Genomic DNA, 15,591 nt, shown 5'->3' with positions numbered 1-15,591 from the left:
CCCAACACGCACACCCCCTTTCACTTTGGCAGAAATCCGAGCGTATCCTCCACACTCTGACTTAAAGTAAACCGCCATGTCATCGCCCTAACACAAAAACACACAAATAACCTCCCACCTTCGTAAAGAAGCAAAACATTAAGCTTTATGGGTACAACAACTAATATAAAAAAAAGACTGACTATTTAATGCAATGTTGTGGTTGAGAATTTAACCACACAAAAGGCAGAAAACTCAAACGTACAATTCCCACAGAAACCATAACTTGGCCACGTTTCACATACACACGTCAAGACAGAATCTTTAACAGCGCGTTTCCCCATCTGAATTATTGCATTTGCAGAAGAGGTACAGCTCTCCTCCTCCTTCTCTTCTCTCTCTGGTTTTTTTTTTCCTCTCATTTTTTTCTCATATATGAATCCCCAGTGGCAACATTTATGAAAAAATCAGGGGAAGGAATGTCAGGAGGAAGGGAGAGAGGAGGACAACTTTGGGTAAACACACATGCGTTGGAGATGGTTCAAAAGCAGAGCATAGCCTCCAAATTGCTTCCAATTTCAGCTGTTTTGTGTCCAGGCTTCCAGGTTCAAGTCCTTCCCTGGGGCAAATGCCAAAGTCTGTATTATAGCTTAATCTGATCACACAACATCTAGCCCTAGACAGACCCTTCCAAAACCCAACCCTGGAGGGTACTGTCCAAGGGACAACCCACTGAGTCTCATCTCCTTCCTCACTCCTTAAGTGAGGACTTGAATTGTGCTGAAGATCCTCCCAAGTCTACTTGGAACAACTGTGCCTGTTTCTTGAATCAATGCTACACTAGGAAACGAGGTGGTTTGCAGCCTCCTTAATTCATCCCTTAGCATGAACAAATCACTGCTTTCTACAGGCTAGGCTGAGAGAGGTCACCTTTGTACCAACCTGGAGTGAGGACAGTAAGTTACCTTCACTCCTCAATCACTACAGACAAAACAACACCAATACTGCAGGAAGTCATCAACTCTAAGCTTTGCTAGTCAGCTTTTAGAACTGACATTGGTCGTGCTGTATATGCAGGCAGCTAAACTTTCCTCCATTCACCAATCTTACTGCTTAATCCCTTCCTACCTGCTCCAGGGAAGGACGTACAGCAAGCAATAAGCTTCTTTCCCCCTGAATTTCCAGCTAGCCCCTCCAGAGACAACTTTGCTCACATATCTTTACCCATACAAGCAAATGGGCATTTGTACCTGGAGGGAAGCAGCCATTGCTCTGGGCTGCACGCTCACTTGTCCCTGGGCAGTCACAGAGGACAGTATGGACTATGTCATACCTCATGTGCTGCGCTGCATCTGTGCTGGCTCTGAGCAGTCTGAGCAGCCTGAAATCTGAATTTCTTGGCACTAATGAATGTCAGTTTAGAGGATAGAAGAGCAAGGTAACTTCATTCATTGTGCAACAATTAAGACCATAAAAATAGATGAGCTATTCTGAGTCACCTATGGCTCATCTGACCCAGTATCTCATCTCCCCCAGCGGTCAGTGGTTGGTGCTTCAAAAGTGAATATAAGCAGCATGGCAATTACAATGATCCCTCCTCTGGTATAACATCTCAGATTCCAGCAATCAGCAGTTTTGGGACTTCCTGAGCCAGAGGTTGCATCTGGACCATCATGTTTAATAGCTCCCAGTAGACCTCTCCTCCATGAATTTGTCTAATCCCTTCTTGAACCCATTTATACTGTTGGCTTCTACAACATCCTGTGACAAGGAGTTTCACACTACATTCGTGTACTGGGGGATGTTGAGGAAGCTGGTGGGGAGGAGGGAAATTTCCTTTTTGCTAATTTAAACTTATTGCCTAATTATTTCAGGGAGCACCCTCTAGTTCTAGTGATATAAACAGTAGTAAGTGTCATTCCCTAGAAACTTGCCTCCCACCATTCAGGCAGGTATCAGGTTCACCCAAGGTTTACTTTCATAGGCTCACCACCATCTCACACACAGTATTTATTATCTCTCACAAAAAAGTCATTACATGTATTTGCCACCTTTCTCTGTGCTTTTCTGTCTTCACTGTAGCCCTTCTGATACAGTCAATGGACAGTTCTGATAACTAACCAGATTATATTATCCAGAAGAGTTTTGCAACCAAATTGTTTACCCTGAAAATCCAGACACAGTTACAGAAAAAGAAAAGAAAATGTTCATTTTGCACTTTGATGGCTTCATTGACTTTAACTGAGCAACTAAGCCTTAAGCAGATTTCTGTCTAGACTTCACTAGGCATCTAAGCTATCTCCTGAGCACCTACATATACCTGTATATAATAATACAGTGATATATCTCATTAGAACATAATGATATATTAACTCTTCAATAATTGCTATCATTTATTATATAATATATAATGACCTAGCAAAATTATATAAATATAAAATACCATGAAGCTGTAACATACACATATATATACAGGTTACATAACCTTGTTGTACGTATACATTCACACACATGTTATACGTAAATCTAACACACATATAAAACAATCTATACCTATACATAACTTCCATCTGCTAATTCTCCCATTTCACTGAGAACAATCATCACTTAGTAGAAAAACTGAGAGCAGACAGCATGCTGCACAATAAGGTGAATTTGGGATACTGCTTTTTGAAGACAGCAAATAAAAGACCTGTATTTTCATCTCAGCACGGGTGCAGAGAACAAGCCCAGAAACACAGCTGAGTGCAGATGTTGTGCTGGACATAAATTTGCTGAAATTCAAGCACAGCAAAGCATGCAGGAATACATATGCTGGTATGATAAAGCTCTTATTGCATGCATATTTTTAAGATTCGCAAAAGGATTATTGAGCATTCCCCTGAGTTCATCAGTCAGAGGGTTTTGTTCTTCATCCCACCTCCTCTGCAGTTTAGGAGAGCCCAGGCCCTGCTTTCAACTTCCCACAGGATTCAGCAGGAGCAAGAAAGGTCCCGTTCAATATCAGCTGATGTGAGCCATCTCCACAAAGCTTGTTCCCCTGCAGGGTGCCAGCAGGCAGAGGTCCAAATGCTCTAAGAGAACCAAAGCCTAACTCTGTCAGTTACACCTCTTTTTAGTTGTAACACCCAGAAAAAGGTTTAAGGGAATATGTCCTAGTTAGGTGAGGTCTACCAATATACAACCCTTCCAGGGACAGTGCACGTTAGAGGGGAAAACGAGTAATCCATGAGAAGAGGGAAGACTAGAAGTTGGGAGTAAAGGCTTAATAAGAGTGAGTAAATATGCCTTCCTGTTGTCTACCACAGTACCAACCTCCTCTTGCTCAGCACCACCATCTTCATTGCCCTGAGAGCAAACATTTGGATCCTGACCTGAGCAAACAAGACAGCGGGACCCTGGCAATGGTGCCCTCTTCACTTCTTCCAACCTGACTTCTGCTGTCCTTTTGAGAAAGACTTCACTACACCTAGCAAGACTCCATCTTTTGCAAGGCTTATGTGACCACAAACAAGGCATGAGGTAAGAAACAACATCTGAAACTATCTGTCAAAGCTGAATTTGTCAGGTCTCAGGGCAGCTAGCAGGACGGGAGCAGAGAGTGAGCGAAAGAAAACAGCTTCTGTCTCTGGTGCTGACTATTCCCCAGGCTTTTCCTTCCCCTTCCCTGTGTGTTTGCTTTGTCACTGAAGAAAAAGGCTTGAACTGTAGCTGCAAGAACAAAAATAGGAACTCTAACCTATCTCAACTAATTTTGTTTCTTTCCTCTCCCAAAGAACACTTATCCTATTTATTTAAAGTCACTCTAAGAGACTTTCAAGCTAGAAGAGAGTTCATAAAAATTCCCTGCAGGGAAGGAGAAAGAAAATAATATTAAAGTGAAAGCAGTACTTTATATTTACCATGTCCTGTGCCTTAACTAATTTTTCTTCTTTTCCCTATCCATATTTTTAACAAATGTTTAACAAAACCAGGTTTTACAGCACAAAACCTGCGTTCTACTCCCTGAAATGTTTTAATGTTTTAAATGTTTGGTACAAATATTCTGCCAGAGCTGAATTAACTCTTTTGACTCGTTTTCTATCAGAATGATGATAACAGACATACGTGGAGGTTTCTGGCAGAGGCTGCTGGCAAGTTGTGTGTGCTGGATCCTGCTCTCCTGTGAGCTTCTGGCAGCATTGTGGGGTTTGCTGGAGGAAGGAGATGATGTTAAAGAAGCGTACTCAGCTTTTACAAAAAGAACTAAATGAAAGGATGCCATGAAGCCAATATCATATGCCTCTTCATTTGGTAAGGAAGACAAGGAGTACCAGTTCAATATTGGCCAACAGAAGTTTTGAGAACTGGTTATTACCTGCCAGCAATTAAAAAGTTTGAAGATCAAATACCACACCAAATGACAACACCATACACCCATGTTACCATGGATATACCTACGTGCAAGTGTGGAAAGAAACATTTAAGAGCAATTAAATCTTAGTCAGATGCCTAGAAATAAAGAAGTGTGATTTGCTGTGTTGTTCTCACGGACAGCATCTGATCAGAAGTTATAAAGCCTGATGCTAAGCTTCTGGGCTTCTCTTTAACCTTTCATTGCCTTGGTTTGCTCCTTCTTTCTCCAGGACAGATATGTATAGGCAGACCTCTCTATATTTATATGTGTGTGCGTATTAAATACAAACATCTATTTTGCCTGACAGGATTTTATGAGGGGTAGTTAATGTCTGCATGGCATAAAGAAGACTGAAAGGCACTCTGTATATGCACTGTATCACTCTTATTGCACCTAACAGTCACTGCCACAGAACCGAGGGAGATGTGAAAATGGGAACACCCTCACTCCATGTAAAATAAGCTACTGGGGCATAATCTGAGCCAGGCATCTGAGGGTTTTTTTGCTGGCACCTGGCCTCAAGCAGGTGAAACAAAGCAGTGATAAGCACACCAGCCCAGCTCACAGTCCAACTATTAACACGAAGTCAACTTGTGCTCCTGCATGAAGCTGCTAGGTCTGATGGTCTATGAGCAGCAATGGTGCCTACTTGGCTATGGGGGGCTAACACCTGGCTGAGGGTATGTTGAGCAACAGAGCAGTGCAATGATGTCAGATGGGTTTTTAAATGGACTGCAGGCAAACCTCAACACTTCTGTAGAGTTTTCCATCTGGGAGAGAAATATCTGCACATTTTGTGCTGTTCTGCCTCACGTGTTGGGCTTATGGGCATCATGACTTGTGTGGATCCAGGAAAGCATCAAACTGATAGACTGTAGAAGAAAGTCACCATATCCTGTGTCAGAGAGAGTTCCAGAAACCACCCCACACATCCTGGTCCTTTGGGGCAGCACTAGCCATTCTTAGGTCCTCCTTGATACAGGTTTGTCTACTCTGTTCTTCAGGTTGTTCAGTGACAGACACTTACTGGGCTTCCCAGGCAATCTGATTGAGGGTTTTACCACCCTGCAACATTAAGGAAATGCTACTGCCTAAGTCCTACTACCTAACACTATATTTTCTCTCTCAGGACAGGGGGGTGGGGGTGGGGGGAGGTGGGGTGAGGTGGGGGGAAAGAACAGTAAACAGCCTACCCAGCCTTTATTAGCAGATATGTTCTTGAGTGTCTTCTCAGTTGACCTTGTCTACTAAGGCGTACTGAGAGCTAATAATAATAATAATAATTAGCACTTATATAGCACTTAATCCTCAAAGCACTTTACAAACATTAGCTAATTAACTAAAAGGCAGATTATATGTGTGTGCCTGTACATATAAATAAATATAAAAGATCTGGGAAGTCTGCCACGTTCATTCTTGCAGAAGTAAGGTCTTGCAAACAGCCTGCACTACACAAATCTTACTGCTTTCAGCAACACGTCATGCCAGCTTGGTGCAAAGCCTGCAGATTAGCTTATGAGTGTGTACTCTGCCATCCATGTAGACCTGCAGAGTAGGGAAATTTCTTTAGGACAGCCCTGAGGTGGTATTAATTAAGCAGTCTGACTTAATTTAATATTCAATAGGCTTATTTTCCAACATGAAGAGTTGCTAATGACTGTAAATACTTGCATTATCATTGCTAGCCACTTTAAATAATTGCTAGATACCAATTACCCTAGCAGAAAAAGAAATAAGGTCAGGGAAATGGCAGCGTTTTCAATCTCCCATCATCTTACACAGACCCTGCGTATTTTGTTTTGTTTTCCTTTCAACTCAAATCTCACACCATCTCACGGGCAAGCTGAGCTACCTCATGTGATACAGATAGGGGCTACTTTTGTACATATCTTTGAAGACTGTGGTAGTGGGCCCAGAGGTTGTGGCAAAGGGGAGATAAAGCCCTCCACAAAGACCTTGAGCCATATGGGCTGACATGGGTACCGGAAGGGTTGGATCAGCCTGAAGAGGAGACTATGAAATACCACGTTCAGTATCTCATCAATTTACTATCTCTTTATGTGTGTCCCTACTCTTTGACACAGTATGAGCTGTCCCAGAGACATGAAGCTCAGCAGCAGCAGGCAATGCTCTTCTTGCTGGCAGATTTGGCAGCACTCATCTATCTCATGAATGGCCTGAGCAGCTAGAGAGAACTGGCAACAGCCTTTTGTAACTGCTCCTACCTTTCCTTCCACCTTTCCCTCCTTTGTATCTTCTAACACTACGACTGAGCTCAAGATTCAGATCCATTCCAGACTAGCAGCCTGCAGCAGTGAACTCAGGCCACGAGACTCCACTAAAATTAAAAAAGGAAACTTCAGCAAAATAAAGAATGAAAATGTACGAAATGTAAATGAAAAGCCATCTTGCTGACTTGTAGGGTGGCTGTGATACAGTGAGATAGATATAATGCCTCCCTTAGAAAAAAACAAAGGAAGAATTCTCTATAAAAATCAAATTAAAGATGCTGTTCTCCTTGTACTTGGTGCACGTGAAATGTGACTTGGCTGCAAATGTTGGCTGTGAAATCCCTCCCTGGTCTCAGATTTTCTTTTCCACAGGCACAAGTACACATGTGCACGTCCAGCAGACACAAGGTGCCACATACCAATACCTATGTCAAAGCAAGACTTAAACCTCTGTGAGGATAAAGACACAGACCTCTACCTCTTCTGATGGCCTCTCCAGACCTTCTTATGGAGTGCCCCAGCCTGGGTCCAGTGTTGCTATAGAAAGGCCTTGGAGTCAGTGCAACATCTGTTTCAACTCTCTGAATCCCTTCCTCAGACAGATCTCTACCTTGCAAACTGTGAATTCTCCTTCAAAGCTATACAAAAAGCCCTGCATGTAAAAAAAGTGATTGGCAAAAGCTGAACATGTAGCTGTTTTCAAGTGAACTACAGCTCCTCCAGCAACAGGATATTTATTATACATGGTCACACCACTGCAAATCCATAGTCACCCCCAGATTCATACCATGACACATGACAGTAGTAACAGGACTTGTTAAATAGGGGGAACAAGAACCTGCTTCCAATTGCACAGGTATAACACAGAAGGAAATGAGTGTTGTACCAGGCAGCCGAGAAGAGAATTTAAAGCTTTATATTTTAATTTATTCCCTTTTAAAAAAGGAATAAGACTTGAATATGAATCTGAGATGTGCACTTGATGAACACCTTAAATATTCCTATCCCTAAACAAAAGCAACTCTTTCATCATTTTTTTATCTTCTTGCATTTATTTTTCCTAGTTGCAGGGGAGTCCCTCCCTCTCTGGATACAGCTGGACCATCTCTGCCAGAGGACATCCCTGGGGCTCAGAGGAACACTTCTGAAGAGCTGGGGTTTTTTTCCCCCCCTTGCATTTGGAATGCAGTAGATTATATCAAGTGTCAGATAGCTTCAAAACATTTCCCAAGTGACAGTACTCCTACAAATCCTTCACACATGCGCTGTTTTGCTTTCCCCATGCCAAGTGCTATGCTGGCCACAGACCCGCTGGTCTTACTGCGGCAATTGCTATAAAGGTTTGGGCACTTGGTGCAAATTGGACCAGGGGCTCTCAGTGCCTTTCAGGACTATGCACAAGAGAAAGTAAGCTGCATTTGATTACCCAAATCCATAAGATACCATCTCTCTCATTTCTGTGAATGCACAAGTTAAAGGACTTTTATAGTTAAAATTACTTAGAGGCTGCCAGATCTTTCCAAAAAACTAATACTTTCCAACGAAAACTAATCCTTTCTTTTTGGCTTGGTGTTTGCATAATAGAATTTTTATATCTGCACGTTTCCTCAGAATTATCACACTCAACAGATGTCCAGACAGAAAATAAGTAATTTTGTTCACAAACAAGCTCACTTTACAAATGGTGCACCAGCATTAGAAAACCAAGTCCACCTACATGTACTCAAACTTATTATGGTGTATGTGCATATTTGAAAATATCTGTGCATGAGTTTAAGTGTATTACACAAAACCCTGCAGAAGTTGTCTACTATGTCCCCAAGGTTTTCAGACGCATTGTTTGCTATATTCAGAGAGCCTGTGAAATGAAACTTGCAGACCCACAGGCCTTGCTAAGCAGCATTCTCCAACTCTGCTATGCCTCTGTGAAGCTAAGGTAGGTATGGGACTCCAGCAGGCTAAGCAGAGCTGGAAATGGAAGTGGTTAGAGCACACCTTTAAAGTTTTACCTCATTCTTCCTTCAATAGGAGACCGTGCTCTCATTTTTTGGGGTGCTCAGTGCCACCAATATCTCCATTAATCTGGAAATGAGGTGAAGAGACAGTTGCTAAACACTGGGAGTGAATGATAAGCCAAAGTATCTGAAGGCACTCCACTGATATGCCTGTGTCATATCACTTCTAGTTCTCCTGGTTGGAGGGGTGGCTCACCCTCCCTCACCCTGGGGCAGTGCACGAACAGGAACGGGTGCGGACGTGGTCCGCATGTGTTCTACCCAGAGGAGTGCACACAATAGAGGGAGTCACTTCTGCAGCCATGCGAGGCCTTCGCCTCAGCAGGGAGAGGACTCACCATCACGTTAAGCTCTTGCTTTGCGTGTTCCCACAAGCCAGAGAAACACCCCACCTGCCCCTGGCAGGGAGATGATGCATTCAGAGATAAATACTCACCCTGCCCACAGGCCTTCAAACACCCACAGGCTCCTAGGCTCTGCCCACACGTAATCCTCCCTTTCCATAATTCCCTTGAAATCAGGCATTAACTTTCTTTCCACCTGTCACAGTGCCCAGGAGATGCCAGGCTGAGCTTACTCCACCCAGCCAGCCCTCGCATGAAAAGGTTGGGAGTATTGGACAGCCTCACCAGAACCAACCTTCATTAAATACTTGGAACCAGAATTTAGCAATGCATACATAGAAAGGCTTCTTCCAAGAAGCTACAAATCCTCTCTTTACCATGTGAACTACTCTGTGAAATCAATGTGCTATTTGTGCATAAAATGAAAGGCAATGAAAAAAAGGGGCTTTTTTAATGTTGCTCAGCAAGCAACGGCACATCTAAATAACCAAACTCTTTGGAGTAAGGGTCTTTGCACACCAGTCTAACATTCCTTTGACTCCAACAAAGTGGAATAAAATCTATTTCAAATATATTATTTGATGAAAGCAGATGTCAGCAGATACTGCCTATGTAATTGATATTTGATTTATTCAAGATTTATGCATGCTGTGCCTTAGATTTATTAATGATAATCCCCTGCTCTTGTGTTTAATATAGTGGAACCAAAACATAATTTGCTGGGATCAGTCAGAAATGCATCAAAGTGATTAACTCTACATGCAAACCATTATCCAGTGACATCCCTACTGTGCATAGTGCAAAAGGAGGCAATAATACAGTAATTGGCTTCACTTAAGCAAGTCAGATATTTGCTGTGATTGCTGGTAAAATTTGGTCCCTTTAATCTCTATGGCGCTACTTCCTCACATCCTTCATCTTCCCTTGATGCATTCCTGTTCTCAAAAGAATCAAAAACTTAAAAATAATAATAATTGAAAAAAAAGAGAAATTAAGAAAATGGACACAACCAGAATCTCTCCAACAACCTGTCAATTTAACATGAGGAACTCATCAGAATCACAGTCAGCAAAGCAACAAAATACAGCTCTGCTCCTGAAAGCAGCTAAGAGGGCTCCTTCCCCACTCCATGAGCACAGTATTTGCAGGTTGTTATGGCATCCATCTCATTGCAGCGATGTGAAGAGGTAGAGAGACTCTGTAACCAGCAGGGTATACTTTGTGTGCCCAAGGAACGACAGGGAATTCTTCCCTGTGTCCCCCTACAACCCTGTATCAGGAGATGAAGCACACCCTGAGAAAAGCCGGTAGGGAGTTGGGTAGAGAGCGGCATGGCAAGAATAGCTTGAAAAGAGTTCAAAAGAGGGATTAAGCTCAATGGTGAGTAGAGACTGTGACTCTATGAGCAGTCACTGAGGTTGGAAAGGCATCTCCTCCTTTTGGCTCCACCTCACTGTGTGTGCTAGTCCTATACCTGGGGAAGGAGCAGAAGTCCCTTAGTTCTTAGGGCTAGAGACAGAGACTCGAAGGAAGAGGCAGAGAGCAAAAAAGGCACAAGAAGCCCCAGTCTATGTGGGCAGGAAAAGGAAAACTGTTAGAAAACGGCAGGCTGTCTCCTGTGAATTTTCTCACCAGTCATGACAGGCAAAGACTCCATTTAGTCTAATTAATTTGTTCCACTCTTGAACAATACAATTTTGGTTACACATCTTACGAGCTGTTACATTTCCAGGCAGATTCATTGCCACTACAAGAGCATCCATGTGTTTCAGTGTCACGGAACTACATCCGTTTGCTCCTGGACCAGCACAGTAACTCTACTCCTGATGTCCTGATGATCTACAGGACAGGCTAAATTCCCTCCTGCAAAACCTAGAAATCACCTTTCCCCCTGAGTCACTCATGCACTGTAGCAACAACCACTACCTGAGAGCAGCTTACAGAAATTAAATCTTTTATCTCAAGCGCTGGTCCTGGGAGCAGGTCAAATACATAGATACTGAGTGAAGGTCAAATTTTTATGCATGCTCTTCCACCCTGACCAGTACAAATAACTCCACAAAAGTCCAACCAGTCGACAGCTTGCAGCTTCTTCTCATCCTCACTCATTAAGAGGCTGTGCTCAAATTAAAGCTTGGGCTGAATAGGATGGTCAGAGTGAGACATGCAGCCCTGTAGATTCAGAGATCAATTTTATTGTGCAGAAGAGTTCTGACATGATAAAAACGAACCCAACAAAAGCAAACCCTCCTTCGTACCTCTGTAACCACTGCTCCTGAGGCTGTCTTGGGGAGTGAGCTGACCTAACAAATAGTAAACGTGGTGCTCTGTCATTCAGTCTAATCAGAAAGCAGTTGTCTAAAGAGAAAACCAAGGAGAAGGATTTAAATGGGATGTTTAAATACTCTGTCATTATTGGTTATGGAAAGACCGTGTGATAAACATGATTTTCTCCTTCCTTCCACCTGAAAAGACAAAAACGTAACCAAAAAAAAAAGCCTCCCCTCATTTCACCTAGATACAATGATGATGTGTTGTGATACAGACTTCCCTCACTAAGAAAAGTTTTATTTGGGCCAACGTCTCACATTGATGGTGCTGGCTGAAGAATGCAGTGCATGCAAACCACAACAAATTTGATAGCAAATAGTTGCAGTAGTAAGCACTGGGCCTCTCTTGCCTCAAAGCAGCTTTGTGACCTGCCAGCTAGAAAAGAAGGATCTCCTGCATGGCTTGTTAGAGCAGATACTGAGAGGAAGAATAAGCAAGAGCTGTGCAAGAAAGAAGAAATGTTCTTCTCTTAATTCTCTCATTCTTGCCTTCCAAGAAGAGGACAGAGCCAGGAGGCACCAAAATCAACCCCAGCCAGAAGTAAAAGGAAAAAAGGGATGGACTACTTTATGCACAAAGAAAAGAAATTCTAGTTAGAATTATTTTCCCTCCTCTTCTATTGAAATGAGCCAGCCTCCATTCCATAACTTCCTCTCCCTTGATACCAGGTTTGAGGAGGGTCTTTGCTCATCCAGCATGCACCTCAATGCACTAGTATCCCTGCTTCTCCCTTTGCTGCAACCATTTCTATGCAGTACATGAGAATCCTCTTCTCATGAGCTGTAAAATTCTTCCTAGTATAGAGTTTATGCTCTAACCAACTTCATCAAGTCTTTCTACCTGGTTATTTAAAGAAAAAATATTGCCCTGCATTTCAAAATGATGCAGTTGACAAGCTGAGAAGATGACATCAATCCTGTCTGGTAGGAAGGGTCTACAGTTCTCTAATGAATTTATCTTTGAACAACATGAAGAAAAATTAAGCTTCACTTATGAAGGGAATTCATATCACATGCAATTTTTTAAAAAATAATCTTCATTAATATACTTTTTCCAGATTGAGAATAATCACAGCCATCTGGAGATCAAATTATAAAATGGAGACTTGTGCAGTAAGAAGAAATCTTGTCACTCAAACCTTGTACAACGTTATCCTTTAAAAAGATTGCTAACATTGATTTTATAATGCTCTGTTTCATCCTTCTTCTGGAGTGCTTTATCCTTAATTAACATTGTTCCAGCACGCTCCCTGGGTGCCCATGGAACCACCATGACTGCAGTAGCTCCTCATCAGGTCATTTTAGCCCTGTCATATGCTGCCAAAATACTAACGGAAGCCAGTGAGAGAATTACCAGGAGATGCACAAGATACGATAGGGGAAATGAGTGCACTGGGAGGAAAGGAAATATCAAGAGCCAGACAAGCTACTTGTCTTCTCTTCCCCATGGATTCAGAAAAGTGCCAGAGACAGCTGCTACCCTCCAAACCCAACAATCTCCAGATGGGGCCCCCCTCCCCTAAAAGGCTAAATCCAGAGAAGATATGACACAGAGCAGCTGTAGTCCCTGACAAGACAGAGGCTTCTGGACACACAGAAACATCCTCCAACTGTGACTAGCCTTGCCCTTCCCAAAGTCGATTGCAGCCTTCCCTTCCTCTGCCCTCTCCTCCATTTCTTCTTCCTTTGTAGATGAGCTGACCTGCTTTTTACGAAATCTAGCTCGTTCCCCCACAGTGAGGATTTAAGAGAGCCTCAAGCTGTTGCATGAGGGCATCTTCTGCCAATCCTGACTGAGCTCCCTTTTGTGTTTCCACTGGAAGCTGAGACAAGGACCATCTATAGCTCCACGTTCATATAGAGATGGATGCTTGTGTTGATCTCGAATGTGCTACAGCAATAAACACAATTCATGACAACTCCCACTTCCAAGTTCAATTAAATATAATGCCACTGACTAAGTGCCTTTAGGACATGAAACTAGAAAACCTCAAAGCAGTGCTTAATCCCATTCAAAACAATCAGTGCCCTAAGCCTCATTGTCCTCTGCTGGACTGCGAGGAAGTATTATCAACAGAAAGTCTGTAGACATTCAAGGGCTTCCCTCACCCAAATTTTAATGAAGGGCTTTGCCCAAGGAAAGAGGAAGAGCAGCCTACTGACCTCCACAGATGCAGCTGGTGGCAAGCAATGTAGAGGATGGCTTATCAGGAGATGGTTGGGAGTCTCCCGTACCATTAGCAGTGCTCCTCAAGGCTCGTGCTCATGCCTTATGGCTGCAGATACAGCACACACCTTCCCATGGGAGCTGCATCCTCACAACAGTTGAAACTACCATGTCTCCTGCCATTTAATGCATAACTTCAGGGTCAAATATCTGGGGCATAGCCCCTGCCCTGATTTAAACTCATGACTTGAGACAGCACAAACAGAGGGGGAACGTAAGGATTCATCCATTTCACACAGTTACTCTCAGTCAACACTGAGGACCTAACACTCCCCAGTGGCAATTAAATTGGGTTGCAGGAATGGAAGTTCTGGCCCACACTACTGCTCCTATCTCCAGTAACAGTCATAAACACAAACTATGAGGAGAGTGTAGGGACAGAAAATCATATGTGATGACATCCTGCAATGCTTGCCTAACCTGTGGCCTAGGGATATAAATAAGAAGTGATTTTTCTGCAAGTAGTAGTGGAATCACCCAGAAGTACTGTGTCCTCACGGTGGCAAGGAAAAAAGGATACTGCTGTTACAAAATTCCTAGTACCTTGCTCAGAGTCATGGCAATAACTAGAGAGTGGTAAACTATAGAGGCTAGATTTTACCTTTATGTGCAGACAACAATATGAAAACATCCAGGCTCTGCTCATGAAATTACTCAGGCTCTCAGGCTGGGTCATCTTTCCCCTGAAGAGAGAGTACTGTGAGCCAACCTCTACAAAATGCCTTGAATTGTCAAGGAAATGAAACAAATTAAGATCAAACTTAAGCAAAAAAAAAAAAAAAAAGGATGCTGACTGATCCCAAAGAAAGTACCATATCTAAACCAAAAGATGAAAAACCAGCAAGCTGCAGAAAGAAGAACTTGTCCCCCAACACACACACACACACATACACACACAAAGTGAAGGCTGACAATCTCATCCATCTCAGAATCATAGGACAGTCATCCAGAAATCATGAGATAGGCTAAGAAAGAGTGATACACTAATCTACTTTAAAACCCTTTTATATGCCTTCATGGATGTGACACTCTTATGGCCACATTTTCACGGTCTTTTCCATAGCCACGAGGACTAACTCTTTAAGGGAAAATTGAGGATTTTCTTAGGAAACATGCCTCCAGGAACTGAGAGATCAAGGGAAATACAAAAACAAATGCCAAACAAAGTATCAGGAGATTTATGGTTAAAAAAGAAAGATAAGCCAACAACAAGGACAGAATGTCAGTTCATTTCTGATTGAAAATGTGGAAAGCTTTTCTCAAGGAAGCTGGGAAAATAACGGTTTAAATTAAACCACATATTTGTTTGGTGCTTAAAAAGAGAGATGTCTTTATTTAAGAAGTGTTTAAAGCATATAAATGGTTAATCATGCAGATCTCATACACACAAGCAGCATTATTTCCCTATCACCACTTCTGCTCTATGACTAATATTGTAACTAATATTTTACAGTAATTATCAGCCTGGCAAAAACCCTTTCCTTCACTACATATCACAAAAGGCTTTGAGACACAGAAATACCTTTCATCTCTGCAGCCATCTAGAACATGGACCTTCTAAAAGCTCAGTGCAAACCCAAAGGAAGGAATGGGCTAGCAGAACTTGCACATCACCCATGAGGCAGCTTTGCATTGATCAGCTCAAATTTCCATGCCCTTCAAGGCTTTTAGATGAGCTGATGTAGGATGCTTGGTCAGTGGGAAAGAATTAAAAGTTAAGTGTTAATCTGTTAAATTCACTGCAGAGCTCGTTCCTGAGTTACGATTATAACCCCTGGAAAGTTGAAAACATGTTGAAAACACACCAAGAAAAAATATGAAATACCATTTTCATCACTGTCATAATCCAACTTTGACAACCTCACCAGAGAAAACCACTTCTCTGGGTCCCTTTGTTCTCTCTTTGCTTCTCAGCACACCTGTGTCTGGCTGAGCCATGTCTCTGTTTAGGTCATTTGTACCATTCACTTTCTTAGTGGTTTCCAAGCACATTATCCCTTATGCTACCCACCTTTACAAATCCAACTGCAGGTGAGCAGCTCTTTGCTTACAAGACACCTGACAAACAT

The sequence above is a fragment of the Colius striatus genome, chromosome 2 (assembly GCF_028858725.1).
Source record: "Colius striatus isolate bColStr4 chromosome 2, bColStr4.1.hap1, whole genome shotgun sequence".
NCBI lineage: Eukaryota > Metazoa > Chordata > Aves > Coliiformes > Coliidae > Colius > Colius striatus.
This window is presented reverse-complemented; position numbering follows the sequence as displayed.